Source organism: Puma concolor, chromosome A3 (genome assembly GCF_028749965.1).
Source record: "Puma concolor isolate L17-30 chromosome A3, mPumCon1.1.hap2, whole genome shotgun sequence".
Taxonomy (NCBI): Eukaryota; Metazoa; Chordata; class Mammalia; order Carnivora; family Felidae; genus Puma; species Puma concolor.
The window spans coordinates 89,123,360-89,148,422 of record NC_141669.1 but is presented as its reverse complement, the minus strand read 5'-3'; the positions used below and the strand labels follow the sequence as shown (position 1 = coordinate 89,148,422).

Below are 25,063 nucleotides of genomic sequence, written 5' to 3'. Positions count from 1 at the left end.
GCCCAGCTCTTAGTTTTGGCTTGGGTCATGGTCTTGCAGTTTCATGGGTTCGAGCCCCACGTTGAGCTCTGTGCTGGCCGTGTGGAGCCTGCTTGGGATTCTCTCTCTCTGCCCCTCCCCAACTCACACTGTCTCTGTCTCTCAAAATAAATAAATAAACTGAAAAAAAAGAGGGTCCCTGGTCACCTGGATGCCCAAACTAAACTCTTGAAGTCATCCTCAGCAACTTCTTTCTCACCAACCCACTCACCAAAAGTAGTTGATTTAATGCATGAGATGTCATTTCCATTTCTCTCTTCATTTATATTTACATGTCTAAGGTCCTTCCCATAGTGTCCTGCATACCCAGCTGATGACCCCATCCTCACTCTCCTTAAGAGGCTGGGTTCAGAGTCAACCAGCCTTGAACTCAGATCCCAGCTTTGATACTTAATAGCTACTTTAAAAAAAAAAAAAGTTTATTGGGGCGCCTGTGTGGCGCAGTCAGTTAAGCGTCCGACTTCAGCCAGGTCACGATCTCGCGGTCTGGGAGTTCGAGCCCCACGTCAGGCTCTGGGCTGATGGCTCAGAGCCTGGAGCCTGTTTCCGATTCTGTGTCTCCCTCTCTCTCTGCCCCTCCCCCATTCATGCTCTCTCTCTGTCCCAAAAATAAATAAACGTTGAAAAAAAAAATTAAAAAAAAAAAAGTTTATTTATTTTGAAAGAGAGCACGTGAGGGGAGAGGGGCAGAGAGGGAGAGAGAGAGAATCCCGAGAATGCTCTGCACCGCCAGCACGGAGTCCGAAGTGGGGCTCGAACCCATGAAGTTACAAGATCATGACCCAAGCTGAAACCAAGAGTTGGATGCTTAACTCACTGAACCATCCAGGCCCCCCACTTTAAAAAAAAAAATGTTTATTTCTTTATTTTGAGAGGGAGAGAGAGAGAGAATCTCAAGAAGGCTCCACACTGCCAGTGCTGAGCCCCACTTGGGGCTTGATCTCACAAACCATGGTGACCTGAGCCAAAATCGAGTCAATGCTTAACCCACTGAGCCACCAGGTGCCCCTCTTTTCTTTCTTTTTTTTCAAATTTGTTTAATGTTGATTTATTTTTGAGAGCGAGATCAACAGAGTGCAAGTCGGGGAGGGGCAGACAGAGAGGGAGACACAGAATGCAAAGCAGGTTCCAGGCTCTGAGTTGTAAGCACGGAGCTCAATGTGGGGCTCAAACCCACGAACCGTGAAATCATGACCTGAGATGACATCAGACATTTAATGGACTGAGCCACCCCAGTGCCCCACTTTTATTTCTAAAAAGGAAATTGTTATAGCCATACCCCATACAGCTCCTACGAAAAGCACATGGAAACCTCACTGAAAATGGCAGGAAGCCCTGAAGGGGGAGCTCTCACTAACGCACCATCACCACTCATAATCAGCAGGAAGAAGGAAGGTAATTCTTATCTTGACAAGAAAGGGCACTTTTCCCATAGAAATTTTATCTCTGGCTTTTAAGAAAAAGTGGGACAATCGCTCCCTGCTCCAAAATCAATCACAGTCTCAAACTCCTGTTCTTCCCTAGTGAACTTTTGTTCACAACAATCCTCCCCAATTTCCCCTTAACACCTAATAAAAGCAAGCTTCCCTTTGTCCCTTTGGACTTACCTATGGTTTGCCATAGTTTACTTGTCCCAAATTGCAGTTCCAATCCTATTCCCAGATAAACTCATTTTCCTAGGAAAATAACTGGCTATTTTATTTTTAAGGTTGACAAGTGGCACATACTAAGTGTTAAATACAAAATAAATATCACCATTATCAATATTTCTCCTCTCCCCTACTGCCATCAAAGTTTTTCTTAGTGCAAATCTGATCATACCATGTCTCAGTTTAGAAGATTTCTATGGATGTCTATTTTATATAGGATACAGTTTAAAGACTTTGGCATAACATATGCAACATATGTAGGAGTGCTGACAATACTGACCCCATCCCTTTGGCTCTGTATCATGTTCAAGTTCAACTGATGGCTTCTTTGGGGGCTATATGTTCCAGGCCCCTTGGAGACTGACATGCATACCTTAGAAATGCCTGCCATGGCTGGGATGAGTAAGGCTTGTTTTGGCCTCTCTATGTTAGATATAACATAGCCCTCCCCCTTCCTGATGCACAGGTGATGCCACAAGATCTAATTAAAGGTTAGCTGTCAGGTGCATGCAAGCCCTTTGAGGTGTGTGCAAACCCTTTGATCTCACTATAGTGCCCTTCTGCATGTCCCCTTGCTCTATAAAATCTGTAGACTAAGATCTGGACTTTATGGAAAATAACTATGCAGCTGCCATGGATTGTTTTCTGCTCTATCCTCCCCACCCTTTGCCCCCTTGTCAGTAAATTACCCTAAATAAAAGTCTGTAAACTGTATGGAGCCACCTGCTTCCTTTTCTGGTCTCAAAGTGCCTTTTCAGTTGGGGGAACCATGTACTGTCCCTCTCCCTAACTCTTCACAACGTACTTACCTTTCTGGCCTCCTTGCCAGCCATTTTTTTTCCTTCCAACTGTGAATCCCCTTCCCACAATGAGCCACCTTCCCCAACCACTGTTCCCCCAACTTAGCACACTCTTTTGTGTCCCCTTAAGGACAGGCAGCAGAGAGTCAAAGGAGCCAGTGGGTTATACTAGATGGTTTCCATAAAGCCTCCACCACTGTAAGGAGTGATCACATCTCTACCCTTTGGCTTTGGTGCCCAAGTGCCCCACAGAGGGAAGGCTGCACCAGGCTCCTGAGGCCTCCCTCTGGCTTTTCTGCCATTCTAGCTATTACATGGCCACCAGCAAGTTTTCTGCAAAGTCTTCACTTTCCTTGCTTGTACATCAAAGACAGCACATGTTTGTTTACTTCACAATCTTTTTGTAAGAATTAAATAGCGTATTAGAAACAAAGTGGGGAAGGGGCGCCTGGGTGGCGCAGTTGGTTAAGCGTCCGACTTCAGCCAGGTCACGATCTCGCGGTCCATGAGTTCGAGCCCTGCGTCGGGCTCTGGGCTGATGGCTCAGAGCCTGGAGCCTGTTTCCGATTCTGTGTCTCCCTCTCTCTCTGCCCCTCCCCCGTTCATGCTCTGTCTCTCTCTGTCCCAAAAATAAATAAACGTTGAAAAAATAAAAAATTTAGAAACAGAGTGGGGAAGATAATTAATTACTATAGCAATGTCAGCCACTCAGTATACTACTACTGGGTCACAGAGAAGTCAAAAAGGGTATCAGAAGTCAAAAGTGTCTGCAGCAGAGAGTGAAGACCCCTACACAATTCATTAAGCATGTTTTAAGGCACTACTGCAAGTATATGTGAGATCATTCCTTGTTCCTAATCTTTGCTCCAACAGAACTATTCCAGCATATGCCTCCCACCACCCATAGATGCCTAAGGCCATCCCCAAGCCTCAAGGCCTTCTTTGACATCTTGCTATAGGTAGAAACTTCTGCCTTGATTTAAATTCCTGGGCAAAAATAACCCCTTTACTTTACAGAATTCAAAAATGAGGCTTTAATCCCTATCAAAATCTCAATAATGTTTTTCTGCAGAAATAGAAAAAATCCATCCTAAAATCCATATGAAATTCCAGGAGACCCCAAAAAGCCAAATGAATCTTGAAAGAGACAAAGTTGGAGGTCTCACACTGACTTCAAAACTTACTATAAAAGTCTAATATCAAACAGTGTGCAAGCATGCAACTGGCATAAAGACAGACACACAGGGGCGCCTGGGCGGCTCGGTCAGTTGGGTGGCCAACTACGGCTCAGGTCATGATCTCGCGGTCTGTGAGTTCAAGCCCTGCGTTGGGCTCTGTGCTGAGAGCTCAGAGCCTGGAGCCTGCTTCCGATTCTGTCTCCCTCTCTCTGCCCCTTCCCTGCTTGCTCTCTGTCTCTCTCTCTCTCAAAAATAATAAACATTAAAAAAAAAATTTAAAAAAAAACAGACACACAGACCAATGGTATAGAACTGAGAGCCTAGAAATAAACCCTCACAAATATGGTCAAATGGGTGTCAAGACCATTTAGACAAGGGTGTCAAGACCATTCAATGGGGAGAGTCTTTTCAACAAATAGTGGTGGGAAAATTTATATCCACAAGCAAAAAAATTGAGTTGAACTCTTAATCTTACACCATATACAGAAATTAACTCCAAATGGGTCAAATAAAACTCTTAGAAGAAAACATATGGGAAAAGCTTCATGACACTGAATGTGGCAATGATTTCTTGGATAGGACACCAAAAGCAGAGGCAACAAAAGTAAAAATAGATAACTGGGACTACATCAACATTAAAAACTTCTGTGCATCATACACACAGGAAGGAGGCCATGAGAACAAACCCAGGAATGGTAGTGATGATTCTACAAGTCAAGGATGCAAAAGCTTGCCAGGAAAGCCCCCAGGAGATAGGGGAGAGACATGGAACAGATTCTCCCCCATAACCTTCTGAGGAGGAACCAGCCCAGCCAACACCTTGATCTCAGACACCTGGCCTCCAGAACTAAGAGATAATAAATGCTGTTCTTTAAGCCCTCAAAAAAACCCCAAAAAACAAAAAAAAAACCCTTTTGTGCATCAAAGGACATAAACAACAGAGTTAAAAAACAACACATGGAATGGGAGAAAATATTTGCAAATTATATATTTGATAAGGAGTTAATATCCAGAATCTATAAAGAGCTCATACAATTCAACCACAACCAAAAAACCAACCAGATTAAAAAGTGGGCAGGAGACCTGAATAGACTTTTCTCCAAAGAAGGTATACAAATGGCCAATAAGTGCATAAAAGGATGCTCAATATCATTAGTCATTAGAGTAATGCAAATCAAAATCAAAATGAGATACCACTTTAAACAAATTAGGATGGCTACTATTAAAAAAAAGAAAAAGAAAAAAGGAAAATAACAAACGTTCAGGATGTGGAGATATTGGAACCCTTCTGCACCATCAGTGGGAATATGAAATGGTGCAGCCACTATGAAAACCAGTATGGTCATGCTCAAAAAATAACTGAGTTACCATGTGACCGAACAACTCTACTTCTGTATCTAAACAAACTGAAAACAGGGATTCCAAGAGATATCTGTCCACCTATGTTCACAGCAGTATTATTCATGACAGCCAAAACAAAAGTGGAAACAACACAAATATCTGCTGACAAATGAATAAACAAAATGTGATATATACACACAATGAAATATTAGTCAGCCTCAAAAAGGAAGGTAATTCTGAGACATACAACAACATGAATGAGCCTTAAAGACATTACACTAAGCGAAATAAGCCAGTTGCAAAAAGACAAATGCTTACGATTAAACGTAACATGAGGTATCTGAAGTAGTCAAATTCATAGAGACAGAAAATAGAATGGTGGGTGCCAGGGGCTGGGGATGGAGGGGAATGGGGAGTTAAGATTTTCAGTTCTGCAAGAGGAAAAGAGTTCTGGAGATGGTAGCACAACAATGTTAATGTAGTTAATGCCACTGAACTATACACTTAAAAATGTATTTCACCATGGGGGGCAGCCATAGCTCACTCAGTTGAGCATCAGACTCTTGATTTCAGCTGAGGTCATGATTCCAGGGTCATGGGATGGAGCCCCTCGTTGGGCTCTGTGCTGAGTGTGGACCCTGTTTAAGATTCTCTCCTTCTCCCTCTGCCCCTCTCCCCTGCTTGTGTGCTCTCTCTAAAATTAAAAAAAAAAAAAAAAAAAATATATATATATATATATATATATATATATATATATTCACTATTATTTTAAAAAATGAGTCTCCAAGCTGCAAAGTGAAGGATGTGAATGATGGTGAAGGTTTCTAATTCATCCTTTTCACTTTTCAGGTGTAGGAAAAGAATTAAAGAAGAAGAATTAAAGTCCAAGATGTAAGAGAACCGAGAACATGACCCTAGTACACAGCTTACCATCAAAAAAAAAAAAAAGAAAGAAAAGAAAAGTAAAGTAAATATAACAGGAAAAGACTGAAGGACAGGGGTTAAGTGGGACAAAGGCAACAAAATAGGCAGCACAATCACAGGAAGGGAATGAAGGGGAAATTCCAAGAACATTTTAAAATAATTCCTGTTTTGCTGCAATAGAAGTCTGAAACTATCATTTATCTTGCTCTAGGTAGAGCTGAAGTCTGTGGAAATTCCCATATAAGGTAGTTTGTTCATGGTTATTTCCTAAAGCAGGACATTACATTTCCCATCTGAAAAAGGCATTAGGCCTTTGGAAGAAGACATTCTTTTGTTAACACCATGCATATATATAAATATATGTATTAAGAGCTGTGGTTCCATTCTTAATGGTTACCACATTTGCCAAAACATGTTATCCCCCTGGCTAAATATGGTTCAGCATCTAGCACTCAATGCCACAGTTTTCCTGTGGTCGTTACTGGAGGTAGTGATAAAGATTGGTATGACTTTACCGCTCTCCATAAATGGCCCTTCAGTCCGTAATATGTCTTAAATGACATGGTAATGTCTTTACTTTCTTTTTTACATTTTTTAAGATTTTATTTTTATGTAATATCTACACCCAACATGGGGCCTGAATTTACAACCCCAAGATTAAGACTCACATGCTCCATCGCCTGAGCCAGGCAAGCACCCCATGTCTTTATTTTCTTAATTAAAAACATTTTTTTTACTTTCTTAATTTAGTTATTTAATTTTTTATTGAAGTATAGTTGAGACACAGTGTTTACATTAGTTTCCAGTGTACAACACAGCGACTCCAAAACTCTGTGCTTTGTGCTCTGCATCTTTACTTTCCTTTAATAAGCAGTCCTGCCTTCCATAGTTTTTCCATCTTAGGGGAAGCTGCTCTCCTGCCCCATCTTAATTCCTCCCTATGACTTCAAGGCAGAGCTTCTACCTTTGATTTTTCAGGATGAGCCTCAATCCTTTTTCTTGGACTTCTGCTCATTTGGTAGCCACATGCAGCAACTTGAAATGTGGCTAAGTTCACATCAAGATGTGCTTTAAGTGTAAAACAGACTTGGGATGTCAAAGATTTAGCTCACAAAAATGTAAAATATCTCAATAGTTTTTAATATGTTACATGATATGTATATAGTTTGGACAATAGCTTGGCATATGGAGTTAAAGAAAATATATTATGAAAATAAATTTCACCTGTTTCATTTTGCACTGGCTAGTAGAAAAGTTTAAACTACACATATGATGTGGCTCATGTGTTTATTGGATAGCACCAATCTAGGTTTACTGAATAAAGAAATGTATCCCAGAAAACAAGGGGAAGTGGCAGCCTGGACTAGAATCCTGGCTCTATCTCTTATTAGCCAGGGCAGATTTCTTCACCTACAGATTAGGTCTCCATTTATAAATGTGGTCATAATAAAACCCCCTCAATGTTTCAAGGACTTCAATAGAAAGAAAACATTTAAGCACTTACCAACACAAAGTGCATTCTCAGTGACTGTTACTTCCCTTTCTTGGAGTCTCAGAAACCCTGTGGGTATGTTCGGCTGCTGATTTAGTCATTTTGGGGTTAGTCATAGAAAGTCTGGAGTACAAGACTCTTTTTTCCTTCCTTTCCATTCTAATTACTTCCACAGAATCACCCTTACCAGTCAGGGATGTGGGGCGCTTTCTAGCAAAATCTGTCCCCTTCCCCACAGTTGTATTATCTATTTCCATCATTTATTTATCTGCCATATTCTTCCCTTCACCTCTCCACTGGTCTACACATTGACAAATCGTTAAAATTTATGTCAAAATTCTGGCTGCTGCTCGCTTTCTCCTTAGGATCGTTATCAATAGCTCATTGCTACTGCCTAAATTTATTTGTTTTTAAAATATTCTTTATCTTTTATTTATTTTTGAGAGAGAGAGAGATGGAGGGAGAGAGAAAATGAGCGGGGGAGGGGCAGAGAGGGAGGGAGACACAGAATCTGAAGCAGGCTCCAGGCTCTGAGCTATCAGCACAGAGCCTGACATGGGGCTTGAACCCATGAAGTGTGAGACCATGACTTGAGCCGAAGTCAGATGCCTAACCGACTGAGCCACACCCAGGCATCCTGCTACTGCCTAAATTTAAATGTAGCTTTGTTATAATTTTAGCTACTTCATGTGTGTGCACTCCATTCTCCTAAGATGCATGGATACATCCTTTATTTCCCTGTGTCTCATCAGATACACAATGAATGAATACTTTTATAATGGTCTTAGAAAGAAGTAAAATCAAACTGAATATTGACTTTTGATTACTGACCAGACCAAACAGGATCATAGGGAATGAAAAGCAACTTCTCTAAGAAATCACACCTGATTTGGCAGTCTGGAGTTTATTTCTGGCTGATCTGTGAAAAATTTTTTATGATTTCCTCCAAGTTGTTGCTAACAGTGTGCTGAGCTGACAACCTTGAAGACTGAATTCCCCTCTTGGATGATGCTATTTTCTTATTTTCCACCTGACTTTTCCCAAATACCTGCTATTATTTATTACAAATGCCAATCCTTTTGACAGTCTGGCTTAAAGAAGTTTATTATGCATCAATGCAATCTAGCGTCTGAATCTCATTCTACCGCTAGGACCCCTTCCACAGGAGGACAACAACTCCAGGTCCTGGTGGGGCTGGGGGATAGAGAAGAAGGACCAGCTCCTGACAGATTTCCTCCCTTTAGAAAAGATAGAAGATGGTAACAGAATCACAGGGGGTAAAGGAAAGAATTAGTGAGAGAAAGAAAACATAAGAGAAGGGGAGCAGATTTAAGAAAAAAAAAAAAGCAAAAGAGAGAGAAGCAAATCTCTGCAATAGTAGTCAGGCAACGGGAGTTCTCCAGGTCCATCCTTCACCTGCAATGTTACCATATCCAGTCCCTTAAAATCACCCAAAACTTTATATCGTATTCAAGACCAGTAATCTATGCGCACTCCCTATCACTCTTATCCTGCAAACACATCTTACATCCTAGCACATTAGATGTCTTTTGAATTATTTTCATTCATTGTATACTCATTTATTGAGCACTTAGAGCTAGGCACTGGAGATACAGGAGGGAACATGGAAGACAAAGCCCCTGCTTCATCAATCTTAGAGTCTAGTGGAAAGGGGCAGTAGAGATATGGCATCTGAAAGAAAGAGGAAACCAAGGGCAGGGTGCATATCAAGTATGCCCTTGCAGACCAGAATAAGGATTCCAGGTTCCATTCAGGCGAGGTGAAAAGGCAATGGGAGGATTCTGAACAAGGAAGTAAAACTGACTTTTGCTGAAGATGTCACCAACTCGCTAGAAGAATACCCTTCCCCATCATTGTTTAAATGCTGAAATTTACTCATTCTTCAAAGCCCAACTTAAGAATCAACTAAATGGTGCTGGTCCCTGAGAATTACAAGTCACTCCTAACTTTTGGTTATGCCTCCAAACTTGACAGTATACTCATGTTGGTCTGATTATGCTTGGTTATTTGGGGGCAATTTTTTTTACACCATCTTTATGTATGTTTATCCAAAGTATCTTTTTCATTTTTTATTCTATGAGCCATGTACACTGCCTTGTTGTTGCAAGGCAGTTAATTTGAAGTTAATTTCTATTAACTTGCAAGACCCAAAGCAAAGCGATCATCCTTTAGAACTTTTTATTTCTTGTCCCTGAAAAAAATAAATCTGTTCTCTTAATACTATAACTATTGCTTATTTCATGACAATGTGTTTATAAAAAACATATCTATAAATATGTAACATACAAAATAAGAAAGCCCCTTACACATCACCCTATTCTATATCACAGCTATGTTCCTCTCAAGGTTATCATGTTCCTGGAGACTGACTGCAAAATAAATGTTTTCATAACTACATTTAAATCTCTAAGGAAGTACACTGTGTAAGGCAGATCATGTGTAAGGCACAAGATCCTTCTGGGGTGAATAATCACCTCTCAATAAATGTTTTACAAATGTAGATTTAGTGCATTAAGATCACTTTAAAAATGGCCTGCTGGTTTTTACAGACTTATATAGGTTAACGAATAAATAACTCAAGTAGTTATAGTTGCTTTTTCCATACCATGGCAAGACAGATACTCACTAACCGTAGTGCTAAACAGTATATGATTATTTTATTTTAAGACCCTACACAGAATGTGGGTTAAAAATATTTAATGTAATAAAATGACAAAAAGCACTCTATGCTTCTGCAGGACCATATGGCACAAAACATTATCAAGACTGTTAATGTTTTCTCTACAAATATAAGGGTATAGCCTCCCTTCCTCATCCACTTTAAAACCAACAAAATATAAAGTTACTTTTACATATACTCAGTAATTAAATATGCACCCACAGGAAGTTAGAACCACAACCATTATACTTTGCAGCAGCGAAAAGGAAAATTTAATTAGCATGGCTAAAAGCTACTACAACTTACCCAAGACTGTTCCTGTTACTGGATATGCAAGTTTAGACGAATGTCTTTTCGATGGATGTCTTCTCTCAGACTTCCACTCCTTTGTCTTAATCACTTTGCACACACAGCCCCACCTCTGCAAAAGCAAGTTGATATTCCGAGCACTTTACCTGATGAGCCTCTACACTCTCTTGTTCTCACCTCAAGAATAAAGAATCTCCTTTCTGGTACTTTTGCTCTTATTTTCTCTCATTTATCAGGGCCTGGGCAACCAGTTCCAGATTACAGTGGATTATCTTTAAAAGCTCCTGTTTCCTATACTGTATAGTACTTCCTCATCTTAATTTTGTGTCTGTTGCCTTGAGCTATATTTAAGCCAATGAAACCAAATTGAGGGCTTTTTTTCCTGCATTCAGTCAAGTCATGTGACATGGTATGTTACACGATAACCCCAAAGTTCTGAAGCAATAAGGCAACACCCCTAAATGTCATAACTCATATCCTGTTGTTTTATGTACCTTACTAAGTTAAGAAATTCATCCACAAATTTATTGAAAGCTGTGCAGAAAATATTTAGAAAAACAAACAATAATTAGTATAGAAAGAGGTGAAGCTTTCATAAAAAGATATTCTCCACCCTTTTGGATCTTGATAGTATCTACATGTTTGAAATAATAGAGCCTCTTTTAAGTCTCCTCTGAATGCTTTACCATGTCAGTGTTGAACAGCTAGTCTATTTTATCCTCCTGGTAGCTCAGCCCAGTTTAAAGGCAGGCAGGCCAAACTCTGGCAGGCTAAGTAGGGGAAATAGCCTTCTGTCCCAGATATCCTTGACACACACAGTGCAGAGAAGGAGCAGGGCCAATGCTAATGAGGCCTCATACATCCGACTGAGTCACTTCGCAGGACTCCTGGGTGCCAAGTTTCCATTGAAGACTAATCAAGGGATCTTTGGTAGAGATGGAGGAACTCAGGAGCATTTAATACAGGCTTCCGCCTCCATGAATGAAGACTTCCTTGCCCTGATTCATTGAGAATATTACAAGAAAGTCCCTTAAAAAATTTATTATAAAGCAGTCATTTTAAGAATGATAACAGCATTTCTTGGTTATAGGACCTGAGGTTAATCTTTAAAAACAAGAGAACAATTCCTCACCTTTGCTTGTTATGCCAACAATGGAGACTGGGTATTGGCAGTATTGAGAGATGGCGACTGTCAGTAGAAGGGCAGATGTGACAGGCACCCTGGAACTCCATCTACTCTATAGGGAAGCAGTCTGATGTCTGGAGAGGTGAAAGAGCTCACCTAAGACAAGCTGTAGGCAGTGAGCTCTAAACTTCAGGGCTCTGGCCCAGCACCCCTGGGGGCACCACACAGGCTCCATCTCCATGGCTCACTCTAAAGCCTAACCACCAGAGTTGGGTTTGGACTTGAAATACAAGACTAAACATATGTACAATTCCAGCCAGAGGACTTTTCTGGCCTTGATTTACTTACTTTGTTTTGAGGGGTGTGAGTGGGATATAGAAGGAAACTGGAAGTACAAGGCTGTTTGTGGGTAAGAAGAGGCCTCTCACCCCCACTCCCATGAGGGATAGTACTATACCGGAGATATAAACCCTGGAAAGCAGCCACAATCTCTCCTGGGAGAAGTAAAAGAACGGAAGTCTTGTGAGCTAAATTCCCAGCATATGGAATTCTCTTCAAGAAAGTAACTTATGTTATTGCAATTAAAATCCAGAGAGGCAAACATCTGCCATTTCTTTGTGTCCCAATTCTTTACTGATCACCACGCACTGTGAAGGAAACAGGGTGTTGTGATGAACAAAGGGGGCACACATGCCTAGGGAGGTGACTAGGAGAAGTCTATCTTGAGTCCTTCTCGCTTTTATCTCACCCCCTCCTCCTCTCTTCGGATAAATTCTTCTAGGCAAGAGCAAATCCAGAACACATTTTTCAATCCTTATCTTACGTTAGACATTTATAAACAGTGCTCTCCTGGACATTTTCAACTCAAAACCCTTGGTCTCCAGGCCATTATCCTGTCCTTCCAATCATCCCATCACTGTCTCCTCTGTAGGATCCCCTTCCTTTGCCTGCCTTTTAGGTGTGGCAACTTCCCTAATTCGTACCCTGGCTCCCTGCTTGTGAACACTATGAACATTCTCCCTGACGACTCACCATCTCTCATGGCTCCACTACTCCCCCCATGTTAGCAACACCGGCCAGACCTTTCTCTTGAACCTGCAGTCATGCATCAAATTGTCTTCTGGCTGCTTTCATGGAGACACCCTAACTCAAGATGACTAAATAAACCACTCACCCCCTCCTGCCATGCCCATAGCCAGCTCTTCCTTTTATATGTACTCTCTTAGGTACAGCAACATTATCCAACCAGTCACCCAAGTTAGGAATCTCCCAGTCACCCCTGATTTCTTACCTTCAAACCAACCACTTCTGCTAATTTTAACTCCTAACTCATTTTTAAATTAGTCCCTCTGTGCTACTTCACTCTCATTTTTAGCCCTGTTACCATTCTAGCCCTCATGATTACACACTTGGTCTACAGCGGCAGCCTCCTAACTCTCTGCCTTTAACCAAATCCAGGAGACTCAGCCAACAAGTGATCTAAGGAGCCAGGTGTCTCTCCAGAACTTGCTTCAACTCTGCAATGGCTCTCCGGTGCACTGAGCACAAAGTTAAGCCCCTTAAAGAAGAATACAAACCCAATATGCCCTGGCCCACCAACCTCCTCCAATCCTCATCTCTGGACACTCCCTGCCACTCACTTCATGCAACCCAGCCATGACATATGCCATGTAGGCCCCCATCTCAATGTTGCTGCTTATGCCAGTCCTCAGCCTGGAAGAGCTTTTCATCTTCCTCTTGCTAATTTTAACATCCTTGCACAACTGAAGTGAAGCATAAGGTCTTCAAAAAACCGTGCCTCAACCCCTCTCCAGTCCCATTCTCCTGTCTGCATCAGGCACTCCTCCTCAGGGCTCTCATGAGGCCCTCTCACTTATCTCGTAAGAGCTTCTTTTTCTAACCCGAGTGAGGGCAAGAACAAGGCTCTTGCTTATCTTATGCCCTTCCTGCCTATGGCTGCCATACACACTAGGCATTCGATATAGTTTAAACTGAGCCTGTAGGAGAGACAGTCGTTCTCATCTTACAGATAAGGAAAATGATACTCAGAAAGAGGTTACGTGGTTTCTTAAAAGTCATCCATGGAGAAATCTAAGAGAGAAACTCAGAATGCAAAAATGAAGTCTTTTTCTTAAAAGCAGAAAGCCTATCACAGCTAAGCATGGTGAGGTGAAAGCAGGGAATGTATCTAAGTTTTTATTACTGCTACCCTAGAGCCTGGCAAGGTGTTGCCTCTCAGACAGGAGTATTTAATAAATACTGGGTGGCTCACTAACATGTATACAGAGAGGGTCACTTTATTTGTATATGGTGCAAGAGAGGGTCTGCTTCTCTCCAGCAGATGGAGCTATGGTTCCATATCGTTACCAGCTACCATTTGGGTGCCCTGCCTGGTTAAAAGAACCAGCCTTTTTCACTCATCCATTGCCACGCTTCCTTTTTCCTTTATAATTCTCACACAGATAAAAGGAAATCCAGATACATGTTTTCCATAGAATACACTCTAAATGGACACATATCTATTTTGTAACTTACTCAATGCCTTTGCGTATCTTTTCCTCTCTGGCCTTTTAAAAAATCTGGGGTAATTTCACCCAATTTGATTTACCCAGTCTAGCAAGTGCTACTGAATGTTTCCACCTTTCTATAAGCTTCTTAGGTTCTTATTTATGAAACACATCTATAACCCAGCAAGTTCATCATGTTCATCCCCAGACATATGCTTTCCCTGGGGTGTCTGCCCTATTTCACTTGAGAAAACATTAGTTTTCCAACCATCTCTCATTAAAAACAAAAACAAAACAAAATTATCTTAATATTTTCAATATATTTTCATCATTATCTTAAAGTCTTTGAAGTTATAAACAGGATAAAAAAAGAAATTAATACCACCTATGAGAGAACTTACAGTAAAATCTTAAGCAAACTTCATTTTTCACTCAATTTACAAATTTCATAGCATTCCTGAAAAACTTAGTGTCTACTGAAATCATGTAAAAGTAGGCCATGATTATATCTAAAATAGAATTAGGTGCTATGCTCAAATAATTATAATTTTTTTTTTCTTTTTTACCTGCATCAAAGTCCTATGGATGCAAAGTCCATGGCATCCAGCATCCCTGACCCTAGCCAACTCAATGCCTATGTGCCCCTTGCCCCAAACCATTGTGGAGTATTTTTTGTTACCCCACAAGTTCCCAGTTGCTCTGTAGGAAACAGTTCTAGCCCCACTGAGAATTACTGACCCAGAGGATTTCAGAAGCCATTAAGCTACCTAATGGCAAAGCACTGATTAAAGTATCTTAAGGAACTACTTGTCAGGGTGTGACTTAACCTACGACATTGAATACTACTAAAATTAAAACACTACCTAAAAAACTTCCAACTATAATTTAAACTCTTTAATCAAGTAACTCCTCAATTTTCAAGTATTTTCAAACTCAGATAAAATCACGTCAGGAAAAGAATGTCATAAAAGAACAAGACTTTTCTAATCACAATGATATCTAAGAAAGATCCTAAAGGACAGCACTTGGTCCTGAATGTTCCTAGCTCTGGGAGACTTTTTGAGTATGAGCAATGTATAATCCCCAATATCCACTCAGACCTGAAACTGTCCAAAGTACAGGAGGCACAGCAGGGGAATGAAGCTTGTCAATTTTCATGGTAATATTGTAGGAAGACTCTAGTTGCCCAAGGACATGACAAAAAAGGGACAATGCTGGCAAGTGCCTCTATGTCAGAGAGAGGGGGCCCTGATGGCAAAGTTGGAATCCCAAAAGGCACCAAGTATTCTCAAGTTAAACATGGTCTGCTTAGGTATGTCAACTTAACACTTCAAAACTGAATGAAAGCCCTGTTCCCCACCTGAAAGTAGCTCTTCTCCACGCAAGGTCCCCCCATTCACTCAGTGGCCAAGGCCAGAAACACTGGAGTCATCCTCAACTCCTCAAATGTCCACACACTTCACAATGTCCAAACGCAAAGTCTTTTCTTTTCTGCCTTTAAATACCTGAGTCTATTCACCTCTTTCTATCCCTGTGGATAGTACCTACTTCTGGCGCCATCACTTCTTACTTGGATTAATATAACAGCCTTCTAACTGGTCTCTGGACTTGCACTTCTTCCTGATCACTGTCTCCAACCCACCCCCTTTCCACACTGTTGCAACGTGGCTTTTGAGGCAGCACACCCACCTCCCTCCACTCTCTGTTTCAGAGCTAGCTCTCCTAACCACGTAACAGGCAACTGATTAGATAGCATTTGTTCTTAACCCTGGCCACAGTGACTGGTCCTGGTTTGGGCACTGGACCTGAACTAAGCTAATCAGATTCTATGTTTTGAAAATTAGAAATCTGAATAGAGAATAATCCTTAGGAAGTAGAACAAGTCAACTAATGATATTATCCTACAGAGAAATTGCACAGGTTCTTCTGCTGAGATGCTCAGAGTTGCTCTAGTTGTTTATTCTCTCAGAGACCTGGATGTTTGGCCCTTTCGTTCTCTGAGCCACCCTACTATCTTTCCAATAAATTCCTTTTTAGCCTATGTTTGCCAGAGTCAATTCTTGTTATTTGTAGCCAAGGAAACTTAAGTAACAATAAAAGTAGTCTCAGGCTGACAAAAGATCCTTCCTGATCTAGATGTCCCTGCTCCCACTCTGCATTCCCCAGGTACACTACACACTTCACATGCTCTAAGCCAGTTATGGGGACCTACGTGCTACATCTCAGTATCCTACCTGCTCCTCCCTCTGCTCTTCCTGTCTACAATGGCATCTCTGGATGATTCTCATTCATCTGGCAGGACTTAGATGTCACTTTCTCTGTGATATTTTCCCTAAGTTCCTCATGCTCCCATAAGGCCTGGCACTCAGTACTCCTGAAATGGAGTTTAACACCGCACAATCTGTTGCCTGATTCCTTATTAGGGTCCAAAAGGAAGTTTATTACAAGTGGTGAATCTCCCCACACCTATGCACATGCCTGCCAGAGAGAAGACTCTCAGTAAATGCTTCTCAAACAAATGAACAAACTAGGAAATTAGAAGTCCACTTAAACAATCAAATTAGTACTGGGGAAAGTGTAATAGAAGTTTGAAAATAAATATATTTATTTAGAATCAAGAGGTCTTACATCCTCAATGTTAAATTCACTTTAATATTAATTCATATTCAAAACAGTTCAATTTATGTGTTCACTTTGTGAAAATTCATCAACCTGTGTACTTAAGATTTGTGTACTCTTGGGGTGCCTGGGTGGCTCAGTTGGTTGAGCATCTGACTTAGGTTCAGGTCATGACCTCATGGCTCATGAGTTCAAGCCCCATATCGGGCTCTGTGTTGACAGCTCAGAGCCTGGAGTCTGCTTTGGATTCTGTGTCCCTCTCTCTCATTGTCCCTCCCTCACTCATGCTCTGTCTCTCTCTCTCTCAAGAATAAGTAAAACATTAAAAAAAATAAATAAAGATTTGTGCACTCTTTTGTATGTATATTAAACATGAATAAAAAAATGTAAATGTATTTAACATAGCTGAAAACCACAGCTTTAGGCTAGTAATAAGTTCAATATGCATGGAAACACCATACAATGGTGGAAGGTGCCCTGACTACAGGTAAAAGTCCCTGGTTTACAGTCTTAATTGTACCACTTACTAGATGTAACATCTTGGTTCGGTGTATTCAGCTTTAGCAACTACAAAATGGGATAATAACTTGGCTACACAAAGATTAAATGAAATCATAAATGTAAAAAGTCAAACAAGGCGGGGTACCTGAGTGGCTCAGTCAGTTAAGCGTCTGACTTTTGATCTCAGTTCAGGTCTTGATCTCAGGGTCATGAGTTCAAGACCCACATTGGGCTTAAAAAAAAAAAAGTCTACGTGGCAATGAGAAAGAATGAAATATGGTCCTTTGTAGCAACGTGGATGGAACTGGAGAGTATGATGCTAAGTGAAATAAGCCATACAGAGAAAGACAGATACCATATGTTTTCACTCTTATGTGGATCCTGAGAAACTTAACAGAAACCCATGGGGGAGGGGAAGGAAAAAAAAAAAAAAAAAAAGGTTAGAGTGGGAGAAAGCCAAAGCATAAGAGACTCTTAAAAACTGAGAACAAACTGAGGGTTGATGGGCGGTGGGAGGGAGAAGAGGGGTGGGTGATGGGTATCGAGGAGGACACCTTTTGGGATGAGCACTGGGTGTTGTACAGAAACCAATTTGACAATAAATTTCATATACTGAAAAAAAAATAAAAATAAATAAATAAATAAATAAATAAAATAAAAATAAAAAAAGTCAAACAAGGTGCTTTTGTTTTTTTTTAAATTTTTTTTTTCAACGTTTATTTATTTTTGGGACAGAGAGAGACAGAGCATGAATGGGGGAGGGGCAGAGAGAGAGGGAGACACAGAATCGGAAACAGGCTCCAGGCTCTGAGCCATCAGCCCAGAGCCTGACGCGGGGCTCGAACTCACGGACCGCGAGATCGTGACCTGGCTGAAGTCGGACGCTTAACCGACTGCACCACCCAGGCGCCCCTAGGTGCTTTTGTTACAAAATTCTCTATCATCTCAGAGTGAGTGTTAGCTGAAATGATAAAAATCAGAACCATAAATATACAGCACTTCGGCACAAAAATGCCTGCAAAATCCCACGAATGCATACCAAAAAAGGTGAAATGGGATAATGAATCCAGATACTAACATGAAATTTAAGATTTAATTTATTCTTGAGGAAGAAAGGATACCCCCACATCATCATGTTTCTTGAGAAATAGATTAAAAACTCATTTACATTTTATGAACTAACACAAACATTCATCATACTTATGACAGCAGAGATGCTTTTTAGAGTTCAGCCAGAGCATTAAGCCTTCTGGCTAATGGGGGTGCAGGAAAGCAAAGACATTTCATATCCATGTGGCCAGGATCTTATCATACTACCAAGTTATAGTGTTAGCTTTAACACTGCAAAACTATTTCAAAATAAAAATGTTTCTATTTAGAGAGTATAAAACAAAATAGGATGGGGTATATGGGTCAGATACACACGAAACAAGTGTTTACACACCTAAGTGCAAAGAATGTACTTTGTTAAAAACTGAGTCACAATTAGAAATTATTGGTGACTAACTGGCAATTCATGATATACTTCCCTAGAGTGTCAAAACATGTACAAGCTCATAAGTGCATTCAACAGTGATTTGGTAAGAAGGAAGAATAGATGGATACGATTTCATTTCCCAGAAAAAACAGCTTTTCATTTTTTAACTCCTGCATTGTAAGTTTCCAGAAATGCTAAACAGTAGTTTAAAAATATATGAAGCACCTCTTACTTAAAAAGTGAAGTATCATAATTCAGAGAAATTGCATTTGTTAAGAATGTAAAACAGTAAAAATTAACTTCTGTGCCAATGCAAATGTTAACTTATCATTACCCAGTTTGTACCACTAAAACAGAGGGGTGAGTGGCAAACAAATAACCTGTACACCAGAAACTTCCCTTCATTTTCATTTTAGCAAATATGTACCCAATGACTACCTTGTAACTAACTGTATGGGCACAAGGCACAGAAGGCTGAACAAGGCACAGCCCCTTCCCCTGAGTAGCTCCCTAGACTGTGAGATACATACAAAACACATCACAGTATTCTGAGAATTAGTCGAGGCAGTGTTTGCAAGGAGCCAGGGCACAGAGAAGCTGCAGGGATGGCTTTAGGGGGTAAGGGACTAATGTGAGTCTCAACTGGCTGTGCTCACAAAGCAGAAAAGGAGGGAGAGGACATTCCCAGGGATGGGGATAACAAAGAAGCACCATCTGCTAGTACATGTCAGGCACTTGTGCCTCAGGGAACAAGAAGAAGCCACAGTTTCGCTGGTTTTAATGAGATTAGGTTCATTATGGGAGACAAGTAATGGTCACTGATTAGACAATATGCTCAGTGCACTGACAGTTATGAGATCATATGGTATTCTGAGAGGTTTAACCCGTGTTCAAGGAACTTGGACATATGAGTCAAGATCAAACCACAGTGTCAGGAAGTGTGAAGCAGTAACAGAAATGAGTACCCTTGTTTGGGGTGGTCATAAACCCTTGTTAGAGAGTACTTTTCATCCTACTTAAGGGTGTGAGTGCTGATCACTCTGTCCCTGTCTCTTTAGGATATTTACCATATGCTCTCACATATCAAGATAAATCTGGGACAGATGTTAACTAGACTTACTGTGGTGATCATTGTACACTATATGCAAATACTTAATCATTACGTTATACATTTGAAACTAATATAATGCTATATGTCAATTACACCTCAATATAAATAAATAGAGAAAGGAAAGGAAAAGAAAGAAAAGGAGGGAGAGGGGAAAGGGAAGAAAGGGCTTATTTTGCCTATCCCTACTAGATTGTAATCTGAGACCAGGAGCTTTGTTCCTTAACCTTAAACTGAATGGTAATGGTACTGACTCATTATCAAAAGTTCTAATCCAACCCCCTCACAGGATGAATAAAACCTGGTTAACTAGTAGCTCTCATTCATGTACATGAATACTAAAACCTTATAAAAAGAACAGAGCTAAAATGATTAGGGAAAACGAATGATTGATAATAAGCCCCTGTTGCTGCTGTAACTCTAACATTAACATCAAGACCAGGCCTCTCCCCCATTCCCAAGCCCTCTGCTCATGTTATGTCTCATCTACCATTAAGTGTAGAAAAACTTCGAATCCTGGCCTCAGCTGCTTTTGGTTCCTGATGCACGTGTACAGCACATATGCCTATTAGCATTATCTTGCTGTTTTTTGTCCTGTTGGCAACCTCTTTTGAGTTGATTTTAATTATGGAATCAAGATTACTATATCTTATGTTCTCCAAATAACCAAAATGAATACCACCACACTGACACACACATGCACCCAAGATGACAGACTAAATAACTCTGATGACTCAAGACTGACTTCCGGAATAGTCATTATGAATCAAACCATGACATTCTTTAAAGAAAAGAAATAAACAGTGCCTAAAGGAAGATGGAGAAAAGGAGAGCTGTAATTGAAGTTGCCCCTCTGAAAGTCAGTGTTCAGTCCAGATGCACTCAGCCTGGCAGCCTGACCACAACAAAACGTAGTCAGATGTAGGTATAAGAAGTAAGAGAAGGGTGCCTGGGAGGCTCAGTTGGTTAAGTATCCAACTCTTGCTTTTGGCTAAGGTCATGATATGATCTCATAGTTCATGGGAATGAGTCCGCATTAGGCTTTGTGCTGACCGTGCATAGCCTGCTTGGGATTCTTCCTCTCCTTCTCTCTCTGCCCCTCCCCTGCTCATGTTCCTTTGCTTGCACTGTCTCTCAAAATAAATAAATAAATAAAAATAAAAAAAGAAGTAAGAGAGCACCTGGATGGCTCAGTCAGTTAAGCGTCTGACTTCCGCTCAGGTCATGATCTCACGCAGTTCGCGGGTTCAAGCCTGCGTCAGGCTCTGTGCTGACAGCTCTAGGAACCTGGAGCCTACTTCAGATTCTGTGTCTCCCTCTCTCTGCCCCTCCCCTGCTCAGTTCTGTCTCTCTCTCCTTCAAAAATAAATAAACATTAAAAACGTTTAAAACAAACAAACAATCAGTAAGACATGGGAAGTGGTGGGGAGGGGGAAGAACAGGTAGAGCACAGAGGATTTTTAGTGCAGTAAAGATAATCTGTATGATATCACAATGATAGATACATGTCATTATACATTTATGCAACCCATAGAAAATACAACAAAGAGTGAACTCCAATGTAAAGTATGGACTATGGGTGAATAATGTATTAATGTAGGTTCATCAACTGAAATATAACACTTTGGTGAGGGATGTTGATAGTAAGGGAGGCTACACGTGTGTGGAGGCGGGGGGGTATATGGGAAATCTACCTTCCCATTTAAAGAAAATTAGCAAGACACTGTAAAAATTAAATGACATCAGGAGCTCCTGGCTGTCTCAGTCAATAGAGCATTGGACTCCTGATCTCGGAGTTGTAAATTTGAGCGCCACACTGGGTGTAGAGATTATTTAAAAATAAAATCTTTTTTTAAGTTTGTTTTTTTTTTTTTAAGTTTATTCTGAGAGAGAGAAAGAGAAGCAGCAGGGGCAGAGAGACAGAGGGAAAGAATCCCAAGCAGTCTCCAGGCTGTCAGTGCAGAGCCCAATGTGAGGCTTGATCTCACAGACTGTGAAAAACATGACCTGAGCCAAAATTAAGAGCCAGATGATTTACCGACTGAGCCACCCAGGCTCCCCAAAAATAAGATCTTAAAAAAAAATGACATCAATTAGTCCCCCAACTCAATCATCAAAAATGTGAACCCAATTCTATATTATTTAAAATTCTACAATTTCCATAAGGAGCCATATAATAAATTCCATACAACAAAATCATGACCAATCCACAAAAGCTTGTTTATCCAAAATCAGGCTGAAAAAAAGAAACCACGTAGCAGCAATCAGGGAATATGGAAACCAATGACTTTGGTTCAAATATCTATAATGGTTTAACTGGGGGATGATTAGCTTGAACAAATTATTTAATGTCTCTAAGCTTCACATTTCTCATCTGTTAAATAGACATAGGAATACCTGCTCTGCCAATTTCAGCCCTCAAGCTCAGTTGAGAACAGTGCACCCTAACAATCATGAATGACAACATACCGCTCCTCCTCCTCCCCAACCCAATCTGGGGCTGCTGGAGGAGGTGACAGGGCAAAGAATCTAAGGCTCAACAGCCAGGAATGTAATCAGGATGCAGAGGGGCAAGAGCACCTGGTGGGAGGGGTCCTTAACAGACAAGGTTCAACCACTCACCACTGACAAAATCCAAAGGCAGAGAGAGGAATGGCAGTGAAACAAGAAAGGAATTTACTTCAGTGAGGCCAACACCAGGAAGACAGCAGACTAATGTCTTAACTATCTCCAAGGTGCTGAAAATACATCTAGGTTTATATAAGGAAAATGTGGGATGAAGGGTGGTGGGCAGTAAAGGTCAACAGGTCCATCCGTCATGGGGTCAGTCACAAGGGGTCTTGCTGACTCAGGGCAGTCTGTATTGTTTGAGGAGGTAGTTTCCATTCCCATCATAGGATGCTTAGCCCACAGGATCTTTTGCCTGAGTTTTGAGATAAGCTGGCAAGAAGAACTTAATCAATTAGAAATAATTGACTGAGATCAAAATGGAGGTAGCTGGAGTCCTCTTTTGGAACCACAGGTAAAGGGTCTGGGTCAGAGCTGTCGGCGTGTGCAGAAGGGAAGTCTTGGGCAGGGAGAGCAGCCAGATGAGAAGAGAGTCCCAGCAAAGGCTCCAGTCAATGCCGAGGAGAGCTGTCTGTTAAGCACCAGGTCACTAATGGTAGGGAAGGACTTACACAATCCTTAACTTCAAAGTGCTTAAACAAAAGCAATGCCTTCTTTCCGAAGCTTTAATCATTTGTTCTTTGAAAATTCTTTCCCTGATTTTGTCTGGCTTTCTATGTCCTCTAGAGAAATTTCATCCACTTAAAAATGGAAACTCAACTACAAAACTCATCAATTTTGTACCCTTAGGAGTAAGATACTCAAAGTCTTGGAAAATATCCAGACATAATCAAAAGCAAGATCACACAGAGAGTAGGTTTTCCATCTAACTCCCTAACACACATAAATTACATTCCCACTCCCAAATGGGTTTCCACTTTATTTGGATTTAGGCATCTTTAAATCAGGAGCATGGATAGTGAATAAAAACTGGAAAGCATAACAGAAAAGGCCAAATTTGAATTCAAACCCAGATGAGCCATTTACTAGGTGGGAGAAAGGTCTTTCATATCAGTGAGCATCTCAAAAAACTCCAGGAACTTTACCATTGCTATTAGCTCTGAGTGCTTCTCCCTGCTTCAGCCCCTTCAGATCTCTGCCCAAATGTCATGGCAGTGAAGACTTCTCTAACCACCCTATTTAAAGGTGCAATCCCCACCTCCTGTCCCCTACACCTTTCTCTAGTTTATTTCTCTTTACCTTATCGATCACCATCTAATGTGTTCCATTTATTTGTTTATGTTGTCTCCCCCCAGAAAAGATGTAGGTCCCTCAAGGACAGGGGGTTTTGTCTGCTCTGCTTCCTGTTGCCTCCCCAGAGCCTAGGATAAGCCTGCCCATAGCAAGGATTCAGAAACATTTAACTAAATGCATAAATATAAGTGAGTTAATTCAACCTCCCACTGGGGCTAATGCACCCATACTTTAGGGTTGTTCTGAGGATTACTCAGAAAGAAAAAATACAAACGCTTTGCCAAGACTGAATCATGAAAAAATAGACAATCTGAAAGACTGTACTAGTATGAATACAACTACTAGTATGGAGAATGAGTCAGTAATCAAGAACCTCCAACCAAACAAAAGTCTAGGGCATATGGCTTCACTGGTGAATTCCACCAAACATTTAATTAATATCAACCCTTCTCAAACTCTTCCCAAAAAAAAGAAGAGGAAGGAACACATCCAAAATTTAAGAGGCCAGCATCACACTAACACCAAAATCAAACAAGGACACTATAAGCAAAGAAAGCTACTCACAACATCCTTGACAAGCACAGATGAAAAAGTCTTCAACTAAGTATTAGCAAGCTGAATTCAACAAGGGTTATACAGCATGATCAGAGTTAGATTTGTTCCAGGGATGCAAGGATGGTTCAACATCTACAAATTTAAGTGATACACCACATTACCAACATGGAGGATAAAAATCAGACGATTATCTCAATAGATACAGAAAAAGCATTTGACAAAATTCAACATACGCTCATGATAAAAAAACAAAACAAATCCAAAAACCTCTCAACAAAGGGAGTACAGAAGTGTCCCTCAACATAATTAAGGCCATATATGACAAGCTCACAACTAGCCTCATAGAAGAATGTTTTATATACTGGCTGGCATTTAGAGAGTACCCAACAACTGTTAGTTTTCTATCATTTCTTAAGTGAAAGTAGCTGCCAGAAGTTGCAGAACAGTCCAAGTGGGAAACTTTAAAAGCATGCCCAAGAGATCTTTATACCCAGTGAAACACACAGGGAGAAAAGCAGGGTTGCCTACTCAGCATAGCCTATGTAATCATGAGATTTTGCTGTCAATCTGCAATGAAATCAGTGCAGAAATTAAGAACAAGAACTTATAAACTTAAAATTTGACAGAGAAATTTTATATCTGCTGGTCTAAAGAAAAAAAAATTGAGACTTGCATTCATGACTTCTTTTTCATTTCATTTTTCTAGTAACCCATTTTTACTGTCCTTTATATAAGCATCAGACAGCTATGAACTGAAAGTTATTGTTTTTTTTTTAAAGAAAAGCTTCACTCTTCACTATAATTTGGAAAGCATTGGCCAACCACACTTGATGTGGCCCAGGAAGCTGTCGAGCACCAACAAAGCTACCTTGTACTACACATTCAGAACTTCAATTTCTGTGGGGTTTCAGGCCAAGAAAGGCACAGGGTGCAGTGGGTGGAGAAGAGACTGACAAA

General features: G+C 40.6%; 1 protein-coding gene across 5 annotated transcripts in view; it reads right to left on the bottom strand.

The window, feature by feature from the left end:
- Positions 1-25,063, bottom strand: part of LIMS1 (LIM zinc finger domain containing 1) — a 154,841-nt gene that overhangs the window by 87,621 nt on the left and 42,157 nt on the right. For 3 of the 5 annotated variants that reach the window (XM_086701481.1, XM_086701482.1, XM_086701478.1), the window contains one exon: positions 10,410-10,524. The exons of the other annotated variants lie outside the window; for them this stretch is intronic. The gene's annotated coding sequence lies outside the window, so the exon portion shown is untranslated. Of the gene's footprint in view, positions 1-10,409; positions 10,525-25,063 lie in introns of those variants that run through there. 5 annotated transcript variants of the gene reach the window in all.